Raw genomic sequence first — 14,608 nt, 5'->3', positions numbered from 1 at the left:
GAGTCTTCTCCACGGGGTGCAGACCTTCAGGAGCAAACTGCTCCAGCGTGGGTCCCCCACGGGGTCACAAGTCCTGTCAGCAAACCTGCTCTGGCGTGGGCTCCTCTCTCCACGGATCCACAGGTCCTGCCAGGAGCTTGCTCCAGCACGGGCTTCCCACGGGGCCACAGCCTCCTTCAGGTGTCTCCACCTGCTCCGGCGTGGGGTCCTCCACGGGCTGCAGGTGGAATCGCTACACCCCCTCATCCTTCCTCCATGGGCTGCAGGGGGACAGCCTGCTTCACCATGGTCTTCACCACGGGCTGCAGGGGAATCTTGCTCCGGCGCCTGGAGCACCTCCTCCCCCTCCTTCTTCACTGACCTTGGTGTCTGCAGACGTTCTTACATCTTCTCCCTCCTCTCTCTGGCTGCAAAAGCGCTCTCTAACTGTTTTTGTCTTTCTTAAATATGTTATCACAGAGGCGCTGATTGGCTTGGCCTTGGCCAGCGGCGGGTCCGTCTTGAAGCCGGCTGGCATTGGCTCTATCAGACACAGGGGAAGCTTCTAGCAGCTTCTCACAGAAGCCACCCCTGTAGCCCCCCCACTACCAAAACCTTGCCACGCAAAACCAACACAGCCTGTAAATAGCTAACCTACTTTGAAGGAGGGCTTCTAACATTTGAATATATTACTCCTCACTTTAGGAATAAGTGCAGCAAAACTTATCATCCCTGACAGTAGCAAACATCCTGTGGATAGTCTCTGTGGAAAGGGCTGAAGCACATGTCATTTACTAATTAATCCATCTGGATGGAAGTGAAGCTACAGACTGAGACAGCTGGGAAAGTTTGCCTCTGCCATCACTTGTTCTGCAGGAGGAAATTCCAGCTGCCTTATTATTTCTAGGAAGAAGCAGACTTTCAGCCTCCAAAACCAGCAATGTCAACCTCTTATCACAAGGACTAAATCAAATACCAATGAGCAGGCTGTATAAAGGATTTAAGTGTTGTAGTCTAAGTGACACTACAGCTGTAGGTGGGTGTAGATGGTCACTGGCATATGGCTTCAAGGATGCACCAAACAAGCTCTGTCATACAAATGGCAAAGCTGTTGGTAATTGCAATGTGTTTCAAAGTGTGGAGGGGTATTGTATAGGTCATGACTTTTGTCCTAATGTTTACTAAATCTGTAAGGGGAAGTATTATTACACTGTTAAAAAAGCAATTAGGTATTCCTGAAAGACTCCTTAATAAAAGGAAAAAAATCTTTTTAATCAACTGGCAAAAGTAAATCTGGTACTTACTCTATTTCAGACCCTGAAAACTATCTGAAAGAGGTATGGGATTTCTGTTTCATAAATTAATTAATAGAATAATTATAATGTTTTAGCATATCCATTTGACTGTCCATGGACTGGATGTGGCTTTCCCTGAATTTGGGTCCAAATCTAACTGAATCCATGCATTCATGGATTTTATTAACCAGCGTGGAGATTTTGTTCTCTGTCTTTAGGGGTTGTTAGATTGTTTGACAGTCCCTTGCAGGAAAAGCCAATAATCTTTTAATCCCTTTGTGTACTTCAGTCCCAAACATGAGGTCCAATGCACACCCAACTTTGGAAAATGCAGTCAACATTGGCATCTGGAGGTCTCATTCTGCCAGCAAGTGCTGGCATGTGGCAACACTTTTGTCCTCTGGGTCACTGCTGCAGGTCAACAAAGCCTTGGGGTACCTTCATCAACATCATTTGGACCTCAGACAAAAAACAGTTGGTAAAGATCATCAAGGTGACAAGTAACATAAGGTGCTCCCCTTGTTTCTTTCTTATTTAGGATAGTTTAAAAGAGTTCTGTAGTCTTCCTTAACTCTGGGCATCCATTAAGAAAATATTTTAACACAGCTAGGATGCTGCAAGTGAAAAGGCAGACAAATTATTAATATTTTCACAGAATCTGGGTCTATTAGCAAATCTCGAAAAGGGCTGAGGATCCGATACATGCTAGTGAAGTCAGGGAGACACACATCAATTACAGCAGGCTTTATATCAGCCCCTTAATGCACACCAAATATTTAAAATGAGATATTCAGTTTCTCAAGAGTGGATTGCTCATATGTCAAGTATACAAGTAAGTGCTACACAGAACAATTTTAACAATGGCATTCTCAGACTTATCTGGAAGTAACGTGCCTTGTGTTACTACAAGCTTGAGATGCTGAAAGCAAAAAGCAGTCTATCTTAAAAGAAAAAAACAACCTTTTTCTCTGCAGATGGTCTGAGCAAATGGTGTCTGTCAGCTTTTCAGAGACAGAAACCAGATGTAGAACAGCCATCCAGTCCTATAAGTTTGCCCTGAATTTATGCTGCAGAAATTACATTAAAAGAAGTTTCTGGAATTGTTTAGAAATTATGTAATTGCCATCCAAACACAGATTATAACTCTTCATTACTGTTATTCCTGCTAATGCAATCATTCTTGGGTGGCTGCACAGACGCATCAGACATAATAAAACACAGTAGAAATAGCTATTTTCCTGAAATATTTCAGCAGTTGTTACAGTGTCTTTTGAATGAAAGGATTAGATCATGAAAAGAAACTGACTTTCTAGGCCTTTCTAAGGCTTTAGATCTTAGAAGCTGAACCACTTTGGCAATAGCACGTAGCAGATACAAAGGGCATTTGCTTTGGGTAGGAATGGTAAACAAAGATGGTTACTAATACTTTTAAGTCCATTGGACAAAGTGAAGATTTTCCTTTAAAATATATAATGTCCTGGTTTTGGCAGGGAGAGAGTTAATTTTCTTGCTAGAAGCTGGTACAGTGTTGAGTTTTGGATTTAGGATGACAATAATCTTGATAACACACTGATGTTTTTAGTTGTTGCTAAGTAGTCATGGACTTTTCAGCTTCTCATACTGGCCTGCCGAGGAGGTGAGGGGGCGCCCAAGAAGCTGGGAGCGGACGCAGCCAGGACAGCTGACCCAAACTGGCCACAGGGATATTCCATACCATATGACATCATGCTCCATATATAACTGGGGGATTGGCTGGGAGGTGGGGCAGCTCAGGAACTAGCTGAGCATCAACTTCAGGTGTTGAGAAATTGTGTTGTGGATCACTCATTTTTTATATTATTATTGTTGTTGTTGTTGTTGTTGATATTGTTATCTCCATTTTCTGTCCTATTAAACTGTCTTTAGAAGTGAGTGAATGGCTATGTGGTTGTTTCAGCTGCCAGTCAGGTTAAACCACGACAGTCCTTTGGTGCCCAACATGGGGCATGAATGGTTGAGAGAACAATAGATCTGATGAGAATGTTTTAAAACAAATTTGTTGTAAGCATTCATTATATTAAATACTTGCTGGTCACAATGTTGTATTATTTGTTTTTATGGTTGTGTCATGTAAGTTCTCACTTGCATTATGTATTCCCCACAGTCCTGTTTATCACCTCAGGGAGCTGGATGAGGATGTTCCTTTTGCTGCACTGTGCACTACCCACATGTGACAACATTATTGGCCATGAGAATGATTTGGTCTGTGTATTCAGCATTGTTGCCATTTCCATGCCTTGGGCGTGATCTCCTGGTAGTTATTAATAATCACACTCTCTAACTTTTTTCCGTGGAGAACCAATCTATGGGGGAGGCAAGGGGGATACCTCCACCTTCTCTTTCTTCTTCAGGCTAGTTAGAACAGCTCTTGAGAATTTTGAATATCCTTGGGATGTTCAGACCAGCATGTTCCTATTGCTATGTCTCCTGAATGTGTTTCAGGTCTTGTTTAGGGTTAAACAACTATTTAAAAATGTTACCCAGAGATCTGCCTTGAGGCTGGATAGTTATGAGTGGCAGGGTGTGTGGGATAGCATGGGCAAATGCCTAGGATGGTGGGTACATGCAGTGTTTTGGAACTTTGGCCCTGAACAAGTGCAGAATCCTGAAAAGCTAGTAGAATATTTGGGAAAAGTATGCTGTCACCCTGCAATTCCAGAGAGACAGAAATCGTTGCAATGTGCTGGGGCCTAGGCCATGGCTACCAAGCTCTGCTCAACACTATTCAGTACCATCAAGGGGAAGAGAAGGTGTCTAGATCTGACAACAAAACAGGCACTGTGGCTACTCCAACCCCGGCAAGAAGCACCACAGCCACTCCAACCCCAGCGACAGGCACTGCTGCTGAAGTAAAAAAACAACCCATGCTGGTATCAATCACCCCTGTATACAAGAAGAAATACACCAAAAAATCATTTTGCTTACTAAGGGATGATGATGAACCAGGGTCATCACGAGAACAGGAGGAAGAGCCAGAACCAGAGGTAATCACCCAATCCCTGTCCCTGAGAGCTGCGAGAGATGCAAAAAGATTTCAGCCATTATCCAGGTGAGCACATTATCACCTGACTGCTCCAATGCTGGGACAATGGGGCCGGTAGCCTGGAATCAGAGGGTAGGGAGGCCAATCAGCTGGGATCCCTGTCTAGGGAAGGGGGCATTGACAAGCGATTGGGAAAAAGACACACGCCCTCAGCCGTTGGAGGTGACTTCTGTCAGGTGTGAAGGAAAGGTATCCCTTCAAGAAAGATGATGCACGTCATTCAGGCAAGTGGACCACCATGGAGAGAGGTATCCAATACCTGAGGGAATTAGCTGTGCAGGAGATGGTTTATTATGACTTGGACAATGTGCAGTTACCCACAGATCCAGATTAAGTCCAATGCACATGACCCATGTAGTGGAAGCTTGTATGGAGCGCACCATCATTGTATGCCAACTCATCAGCAGTAATGGACTGGGAAGACGAAGAAGGGCCAACAGTGGATAAATTGGCTAGTTTGCTCCAGCAATATGAAGAAAATCTCTCATTCTCCATTGTCTTGGTTGTGCAAACTGGTCCAGCAACTCAAAGAGGACAGGTCCTACTCCCCACCCATATGGACCGGTATCTCAGCTATTAGCAGTAAGCTCCTATATCTCAAGAGAGAGGATATAGAGGGTACACACCATGCTCAACAGAGAGGATATAGAAGGTACACACCCTGAGGCACCCTGTGGTTTTATCTGCATGAGCATGGAGAGGACATGAGGAAGTGGCATGGAAAGCCTACCTCAATCCTACAGGCATGACTACAGGAGTTGCAAGGCAAAACAATCACAAAAAGGGATTATTCCAGGAAAAATGCTGCTCCCATTTCCAGCGGGCAGTTCCCCCAACCAAGTGGAAGGCTTGATTGTACTTATGATCCTTTTGAAGGGACTTCTAAGTCATTTTTACAAGAAGTAAGTAATGAATATGATGAGCAGGATTAGAGGGGCCCTGCCTCCAGCCAGGCAGAAGAAATGGATAATGGGGTTTATTGGACTGAGTGGATCCGATGGCCTGGCACATCAGATCCACAGGAGTATAAGGCTCTGGCAGACACCAGTGCACAGTGTACCCTAATGCCATCAAGCTATGAAGGGACAGAACCCATCTCTATTTCTGGAGTGACAGGGGGTTCCCAACAGTTAACTGTACTGGAGGCCAAAGTGAGTCCAACTGGGAAAAGCACTCCATTGTGACTGGCCCAGAGGCTCCATGCATCCTGGGCATAGATTACCTCCAGAGAGGGTCTTTCAAGGACCCAAAAGGGTACAGATGGGCTTTTGGTATAACTGTCTAGGAGTCAGAAGAAATTAAACAGCTGTCTACCTTGCTTGGTCTCTCAGAGGACCCTTCTGTGGTGGGGTTGCTGAGGGTTGAACAACAGCAGGTGCCACTTGCTTCCACAATGGTGCACTGGCAGCAATACTGCACCAGCCGAGACTCTCTGATTCCCATCCATAAGCTGATTCATCAACTGGAGAGTGACCAGCAAGAATTGATCACCCTTTAACAGTCCCATACGGACAGTGCAAAAGTCCAATGGAGAGTGGAGACTGACAGGAGACTATCACGGCCTGAATGAAGTCGTGCTGCCTCTAAGTGCTGCTGTGCCAGACATGCTAGAACTTCAATATGAACTAGAGTCCAAGGCAGCCAAGTGGTATGCCACAATTGATATCACGAATGCATTCTTCTCCATCCTTTTGGCAGCAGAGTGCAGGCCACAGTTTGCCTTCACTTGGAGGGGTGTCCAGTACACCTGGAATTGACTGCCCCAGGGGTGGAAACACAGCCCCACCATTTGCCATGGGCTGATCCAGACTGCACTGAAACAGGGTGAAGCTCCAGAACACCTGCAATACATTGATGACATCATCATATAGGGCAACACAGCAGCAGAAGTTTCTGAGAAAGGAAAGAAAATAGACCAAATCGTTCTGAAAGCTGGTTTTGCCATAAAATGAAGTAAGGTTAAGAGCGCTGTACAGGACATCCAGTTTTTAGGAATAAAATGGCAAGATGGACTCTGTCAGATCCCAATGGATGTGATCAACAAAATAGCTAATAGCACCAACTAGCAAAAAGGAAACACAAGCTTTCTTAGGTGTTGTGGGTTTCTGGAGGATGCATATGACAAATTACAGTCTGATTGTAAGCTCTCTCTATCAGGTGACCTGGAAGAACGATTTCAAATGGGGCCCTGAGCAACAACAAGCCTTTGAATGAATTAAACAGGAAATAGTCCATGCAGTAGTCCTTGGGCCAGACCAGGCAGGACCAGATGTAAAAATTGGCAGCGTATGAAGGAGTTCAAGCTGCTTCAGAAGTGATTGGCACTCACAGCTCTTCCTTGCACCTCAACTGCTGGTGCCGGGCTGGATGTTCAAAGAGAGGGCCCCCTCTACACATCATGCAACTGATGCTATGTGGAGTAAGGGGGTCACACTGATCACACAGCGGGCTCGAATACAAAATCCCTGTCGCCCAGGAATTCTGGAAGTGATCATGGACTGGTCAGAAGGCAAAGATTTTGGAATGTCACCAGAGGAGGAGGTGATGCATACTGAAGAGGCCTCACTGTATAATAAACTACCAGAATGTGAGAAGCAATATGCCCTGTTCACTGACGGGTCCTGTCACACTGTGGGAAAGCATCAGAGGTGGAAGGCTGCTGTATGGAGTCCTACATGACGAGTCAAAGAAGCTGCTGAAGGAGAAGGTGAATTGAGCCAGTCTGCAGAGGTGAAAGCCATCCAGCTGACTCTGGACATTGCTGAACAAGAAAAGTGGCCGATGCTCTTCCTCTATACTGACTCATGGATAGTGACAAATGCCCCGTGGGGGTGGTTACAGCAATGGAAGCAGAGCAACTGACAGCATAGGGGCAAACCCATGTGGGCTGCCCCATTGTGGCAAAATATTGCTGCCCAACTAGAGAAGCTGGTTGTAAAAGTACGTCACATAGATGCCTACGTACTCAAGAGGGGGGGCCTCTAAAGAACATCAAAACAACCAGCAGGTGGATCAGGCTGCTAAAACTGAAGTGGCTCAGGTAGATCTGGACTGGCAACATAAAGGTGAATTATTTATAGCTCAATGGGTCCCTGACATCTCAGACCATCAAGGAAGAGATGCAACATATAGGTGGGCTCGTGACCAAGGGGTGGACTTGACCACGGACACTATCACACAGGTCATCCATGAACGTGAAATATGCGCTGTGATCAAGCAAGTCAAGCTGTTAAAGCCTCTGTGGTATGGAGGACGTTGGCTAAAATAAAAATACGGGGAGGCCTGGCAGATTGACTACACCACACTCCCACAAACCCACCAAGGCAAGTACCATGTGCTTACAATGGTGGAAGTAACCATCATATGGCTGGAAACACATCCTGTGTCCTGTGCCACTGCCTGGAACACTATCCTGGGTCTTGAAAAGCAAGTCCTGTGTTGACACAGCACCCCAGAAAGAACTGAGTCAGACAAGGGGACTCATTTTCAGAACAAACGTCATAAACACCTGGACCAAAGAGCATGGCATTGAGTGGGTCTATCACATCCCCTACCATGCCCCAGCCTCTGGGAAAACTGAAAGATACAATGGACTGTTAAAGACTACACTGAGAGCAATGGGCGGTGGGACCCTCAAACATTGGGATACACATTTAGCAAAGGCCACCTGGTTAGTTAACACTAACCAATGGGGGTCAGCCAATCGAGCTGACCCTGCCCATTCAAAACTTCTATGCACTGTAGAAGGGCATAAAGTCCCCATAATGCTCAAGAAGAATATGTTGGGGAAGACAGTCTGGGTTACTCCTGCTTCAGGCAAATCCACGGGATTGTTTTTGCTCAAGGACCTGAATGCACTTGGTGGGTGATGCAGAAGGATGGAGAAGTCCAGTGTGTACCTCAAGGGGATTTGATTTTGGGTGAGAATAGCCAATGATTTAAATTGTATGATGTTAATTGCTACATAATAATGCGTGTCTTCATTATGATGAGTGCTATATGCCATAAGAATGGTATTACAGTAAGAATTATTCAGATTAATGAAGAATGAACTTTGATGAAACTGAGCAAGCTGCAGAGGTGATGAAACCAGAACTGGCTTCAGCAATGAGTGCCCAGCAAATTCCTCGACTTTCACATCTTCAACCTGCAGACCATGAGCACGGACCACACCAGATGCATCACCTATGTATGCATGCAACAATCCAACAGCACACGCTGTCTCCCCTGCCCTGAGAGACTGTTATGACAGAAAGAGCCTAAAAGTCATGGACTAAAAGAACTCAATGGAACATTTCGTGGACATTGATGAACATTTTACAGACATTTCACAGGGGTTGTCCATTGACTAAGGGAATGATATTTGTGTGTATATAGCAAAAGACAGGAAAAGTGGTGGTGATTAGTAACAATGTATTGGGAAGTGTGGCACCTGGGCATGATATATATGGTATAGAATAAGTGGATACTGTCCTGGTTTCAGCAGGGATAAAGTCAATTTTCTTCCTAGCAGCTGGTATAGTGCTAGGCATAGTTTTGGATATAGGTATATAGTGGTATAGTTTTGGATTTAGGATGAGAATAATGTTGATAACACACTAATATTTTAGTTGTTGCCAAGCAGTCAAGGACTTGTCAACTTCTCATACTGCCCTGCCAACAAGAATGCAGGTGGGTGCCCAAGAAGCTGGCAGTGGGCAGAGCCACAACAGCTGATCCACACTGACCAAAGGCATATTCCATACCATATGATGTCATGCTCAGCATGTAACTGGGAGGTTGGCTAGGAGGTGGGTCGGCTCAGGAACTAGCTGAGCATTGGCTTTTGGTGGTGAGAAATTGTGTTGTTCATAACTTGTTTTGTATATTGTATTATGATTATTATTGTTGTTATTATTATCTTCGTTTTCTGTCCTATTAAACTGTCTTTATCTCAACCCATGAGTTTTAATTTTATTTTTCCTTTTCAATTCTCTCCTCCATCTCACTGGGAGAGGGAGTGAGTGAATGGCTGTGTGGTTGTTTTACCTGCTAGCTGGGTTAGACTACGACAAATAAACTTCTATCAAAAACAAGGTATAAAAAGAAAAGTTTTGACAGACTGGACTTTTTGGGGAACAGCTCTTTGAAAAAAAGTTTGATTGCCTCTACCAACTCCATCAGAATCAATCTCTCTGCTGCCTTGTGAACAAGGCAGTCTTCAGTAAACATGTGAGACCTGCAGCACTTTACACACAGCATCAGAAGCCAGTGAAGACAGGAAAATACTGTTATCCCAGTGAGAGTTATAGTAGAGCAGAGCTCTTTCATTAACAGTTTGTAATTCCCCATGACCAAGAACCTGCGGCCTTAGGAAGATGTAAATTTGTCTAAGAGACAAATGTCTTTGATGAAGACAGAGAGGACTGAGAAAGGAAAAAAAAAAAGTTGCAGTAAAACATTAATCACTACAGTTATACCGCTCACAAGCTGCTATCTTTTGGAGCCCTTCTGAGACACCCATTTGGTGTCTTGAAAGTAGAGGACATGCATGACACAAAGACCTTTGGCTACATTTCTGCACAAGGTAAGTGCTGACTGTGATTTTAAGGCTCTTACTCCTGTACCTACCTGAGAAGACTTTAGTGTAACGAAGTAGCTGTTGATTCTGCAACAAAAATCGCCTAAAACCTGAGATGAAGTAAGTTCACCTGTAAAATCTTTTGAATGCTAGTCCTGTTTTTTCAGGGCTATGTAATAACGCTAATCTGATCTTTCTTTCATTGAAGAGGATGTAGGGGAACAGTGTGGAATGCTTTATTACTTATGGACAACATTTCACACTTCTAATAATTTTTTGTGTAACTATGTTTTATATATAAATTGAGGTTTATGACATCCTAAAATATTCAGTATTAATCAAATGAAATGCTGTTAAATGTGTGAGAGAAAATACTACTTGTAACTGTCAAATTCCCAATAAAGAGCATTAAAAAAAAGCATTGGAGATTGAATCACCCTTTAAATTCACTCTGGATCTTGGCACAGATAGCCTTAGAGGCTCTGAAGCTAGGGTTCTGCTTTGACCCATCATTTTCTGAAGAGGGAGTGGACTAATGGATGTGGCACTCACCTGAAAACCTCCACATTTGAATCTCACATTTCAGCTCCTGAGTCCTCTTGAGATCCTTCTTCCTGTTTACACATTTCAAATAGATTCACATGGCTTAATGAAAATGTAAGAGTATTTACATCTGTGGAATTGAAATGTGATTTTTTTAAATAAATAAATGTATTTAAATAAATTGTGAAAATATTTTCACAAGAAAAAAAGGCAATGAAGGCCAGACAGTGAAGACAAAAGTAAGATCAACTATTTTACATGACAGCATAAAATCAAAGGTCCCTTTTTTTACTTTTTTCTGAAATAATTTTTCTTTTCAGTTTGGAATTCTGAATTTACTTTTCAGTTTGGAAAAGAAAAAACTGCTGTGAATACTACTTCCCAAAATACCCACCAAGACAACCTGATTCTGCTTTTCCCCTGGAATTTCTGAGTGCTGCCCTTACTCAGTAATAAGGCTGAGCCTGTTTTCCTACTTCTCTTAAGTACTGCCGAGAGCAATGCTTGTCTACATATTACAAGTCTGGGAGAAACTTGCAGTTTTGAACTATTTGTTGCAGGAGTAATAATTGTTAATTATGGTGAAAGGTCACTGTAAACATTCTATTAAGTGAGGCAGCTCTTTGAGGAGGACCAAAGTGTATCTCTCATGCCAGGGTGGGAGGAATAATGGAAGAGGCATTTGGCTATGTTAATCTGGTTACAAGCTCTATCAAGTCTTGCTTTTGTCTCCTTAATTTTGAAAAACATTCATGATATGACAGGTAAACATGTCAGGCAAATGTAACCTGGCATCCAGTCTTCTGTCAAGGCAGGCAGGAGTGTAGGTGTTAGGTTTTAACAGATTGACTAGACATGAAAAAAAGGAGAAACTCTCTTGTTACTCTAATTAAGTTTGCCCATTCCTCACTTCAATTTATCAACGTGCAGAGAAGAGAGAAGCAGAGAGACAGTTCTGTTGTAGCTTACTTATTTTTCATTCCTCTCAGATGAGGAAATCTGCCATGCTTCATCCTTTATCTGCAGAAATGCAGTAATTGCCACATACCTCAAAAGACCTTTGACCTATTCCTCTAGCAACTGAGTAAGCTTCTTCCCCAGCAATGTCATTGACTCCTGACCTAGGAGATGGAAACTTACACTCCAACACCACCAGGTTATTTAGAACCACCTTTGTCAACACAATAATAAATGTCTCAGTACTGCCCACTTTGAAGACATCCCTGGGTTGCCATGAGCTAGTGTCGGGGGCTGTGAGATAAGGCAGAGTTCTTCAGCACTTCAAGATAAGCTCAGAAGATCTGGCAAGACTAAGAACCAAACAAAGTCAAGGTCTAAACCCCAAGTTCTCTGTGTTCTCTCCAAGTAGTTTAACCCAAGAGAAAGATACAATTGAGTTGTCCTGATACCATGTCCTGTACTTTGTCTTCTAGTTATCACTAGCTCATTTTCATTATATTTCTTTCATTATTTTTTTCATTAAGTCATTGACTGTATCTAAATGAAGTGCTTTTACATTATATAAAGAAATTCCAGTGCCTTTACCTCTCTCACACAAACCTCAACGTAACAATCCTGTAGGTCTAATCCTGTAAACCTTAATAGGAGAAACATACCACTACATAAGATAATTCCTGCTAATAAAACATGTATCTGTCTATAGGATTACCTTTCAAAACTCCAGTTTCTAAGAGTATCTGATTGCATTTAATAACTTTCTGCTACAGCAGCATACAGTTAATTTCTCAGTTTCATTACTTTAAAACTTAAAATATCAATATTTCAATTCTACATACACAAGTATTTTTGAACTAATAGTTTGGTCCAGAAAAGGTGGAGAATCCAGATTTAGGCAGGGTAAAATTAAAGTTCTGTAATAAAAACAAGCACAGGTTGGTCACCAACCAAAACAAAATCTGTAAGGAGCAGATAATGCTACTTTATTTAAGAACGCAAATGAAAATAAAGTGCAGGCCTTCTGATGTCAATATTTCTGTATTTGTTGATTTCTGTCAAGCCATTCAGACTGATGCCTTTTTGAAAGTATACTTAATTTAATTTAACAAGTTCATATTGTTTCTCCTGACAACAAGTGCAAAATAATTGGAACAGGGAGAGCAGGGAGTAAATAATAAACTTGAAAATTAACAAAACTCCAGGACGTTCAGCCCTCTGTAGGATGCTAAGCTTTTGTTCCCTGTGCAAATAGCTCTAATCCATAACACTTTACTAGTGAATGTCAGCTGAAATCATTCAGTTAATTTGGGATATGATTTCATCACCATTCATGATAGGTTCAGGAATCAAACTGCAGCCAAAAGGTAGGTGTACTTATGATAGCCCATCCAGTTGAACTGACATCTTTACCACAGAGTTAGTTAAGTACTTATACAAGATAAAATGATACCTAGATCATATTATAGGGAGGAGCTCTGACAAAACTGCTCATTTGCATGTCATCATCTCATCTGATCTTTACTCAGTGAATTATATGAAAACTCCTGGTCTGGCCTTGATGGCAAGGCATTCGAACATTTCACTAGAAATATCCTGACATAGGTATAATCTTAATCTGCATCATGATGGAATTGAACTAACACTGGGAGAAGACCAGCTTTCTGATGATTTTCATTAGGGTGATATACCTCACTCTTTAAGCAGCACGTGTCTTTTCAGACTATTGCCACAAGTTACCCCTAGCTTCTTGTCTTGTGCAATCTAATGCAGAGTTTCATCTTGCCCCTGAAGTCCAAACATTATCTGATTAGATTTAAGAAAAAAATAAAAGCTTTAGTATAATTTGCTAATCAGCTGTGCATCATAAAGTTATCATGGACTTTCTTCTGGAACTGGGAGGGGAAATACAGTTATCATTCTGGTGTCTAATCCTCACATCTGCACCTGTCCTTTGCTAGTGTGAATTGAGGATAAAGGATGACGTATGTTTTAAGCCAGTCTGTGAATACAGTTAAGGAATTGCCGTTTAGAGAAAGAGTATGGTGTTTTACAGCATTAGTGGGGTTTTTCTGTTATATTATTTTTACAATAGGACATATCCTTTTCATGCTGAAGACATTTTCCTTTCTGATATATCAAGATCAAACATTATTTGGAAGAATACTTTCTTATTAGAAAAGGCATAGAAGCTTGGAGAAATTATGCCTCAAAAGATCTATTTTCCTGGATACACACTGGGGTAAGAATGACAGAAACTTATTATTATTTAATATATTTGAAGACATTCTAATGCCTTTGAATATATAAACCATTTAAGAACACATATAATTGGTTCCTATTTCTCTATTTCTGTCAGGCAAATGTGACATCTAAGTTTTTACAATCAAAGCTAAAAGAGGAATTTTTCACCTGACTAGGAATTAGAAATGGTTTGATCATTAAATTATTCATTTAAATTGTGACAGATCTCCAACCTGGCATCTAGGTATCTCCAGGCCCGTGAAGATTTTTGCTGCCAAGTGTGTATGCCAGACCATTTCAAAATAGCTTTTCAGGGCTCCATCTTTATTCAGACTCCAGTTCTTTTACCAACCTAATGATCCAGTCTCAACTACTTGCAAAGCCCCCCTCATCTTGGAAAGAGGACATATCCTAGAAACAAGTAAAAGACAAAAATAGAGTTTGATGATGTCACTGGTTTTACCTCAGAAAAATGCTAGAATTACTGCAGTCTGAAGAAGGAGCTGAGTTGTGGGAAAACACAGGCAGGTTATCAAGACCCAGGTATAAGAGCATCCAACAAAATGTGGGACCAACATACACTTTATGAATTCAGGAAGAATTTTTTTCCTACGCTGAAATGGTCTCTTTGTTAGAAAGTTGGATTATCTTTAAATAAGTGCAAGTACACACATTTATGCAGGAAATTTGATTCCTGAATTCTGTTCAACTATTAATAAAGAGTTGCCACAAGCCAGGCATCAACACCTGTGGCCAAAGCCGGAGTGGATAGAGCTGGGCTGTGAGCTGTGAGGATGTGGTACAGTTGCAACTTCATGGCACATCCTGGGAAGCACAAGATGCACAGCCAGCAGCACTGACAACAAATAGGTACCAAACCTCCTTATAACACTACCTTCATTTACGATATTCAGATGTCCATGGGCAGTGAAAATGCACACAGTCACCCAA

This window comes from Balearica regulorum, chromosome 2, assembly GCF_011004875.1.
Source record: "Balearica regulorum gibbericeps isolate bBalReg1 chromosome 2, bBalReg1.pri, whole genome shotgun sequence".
NCBI classification, from domain to species: Eukaryota; Metazoa; Chordata; class Aves; order Gruiformes; family Gruidae; genus Balearica; species Balearica regulorum.
This window is presented reverse-complemented; position numbering follows the sequence as displayed.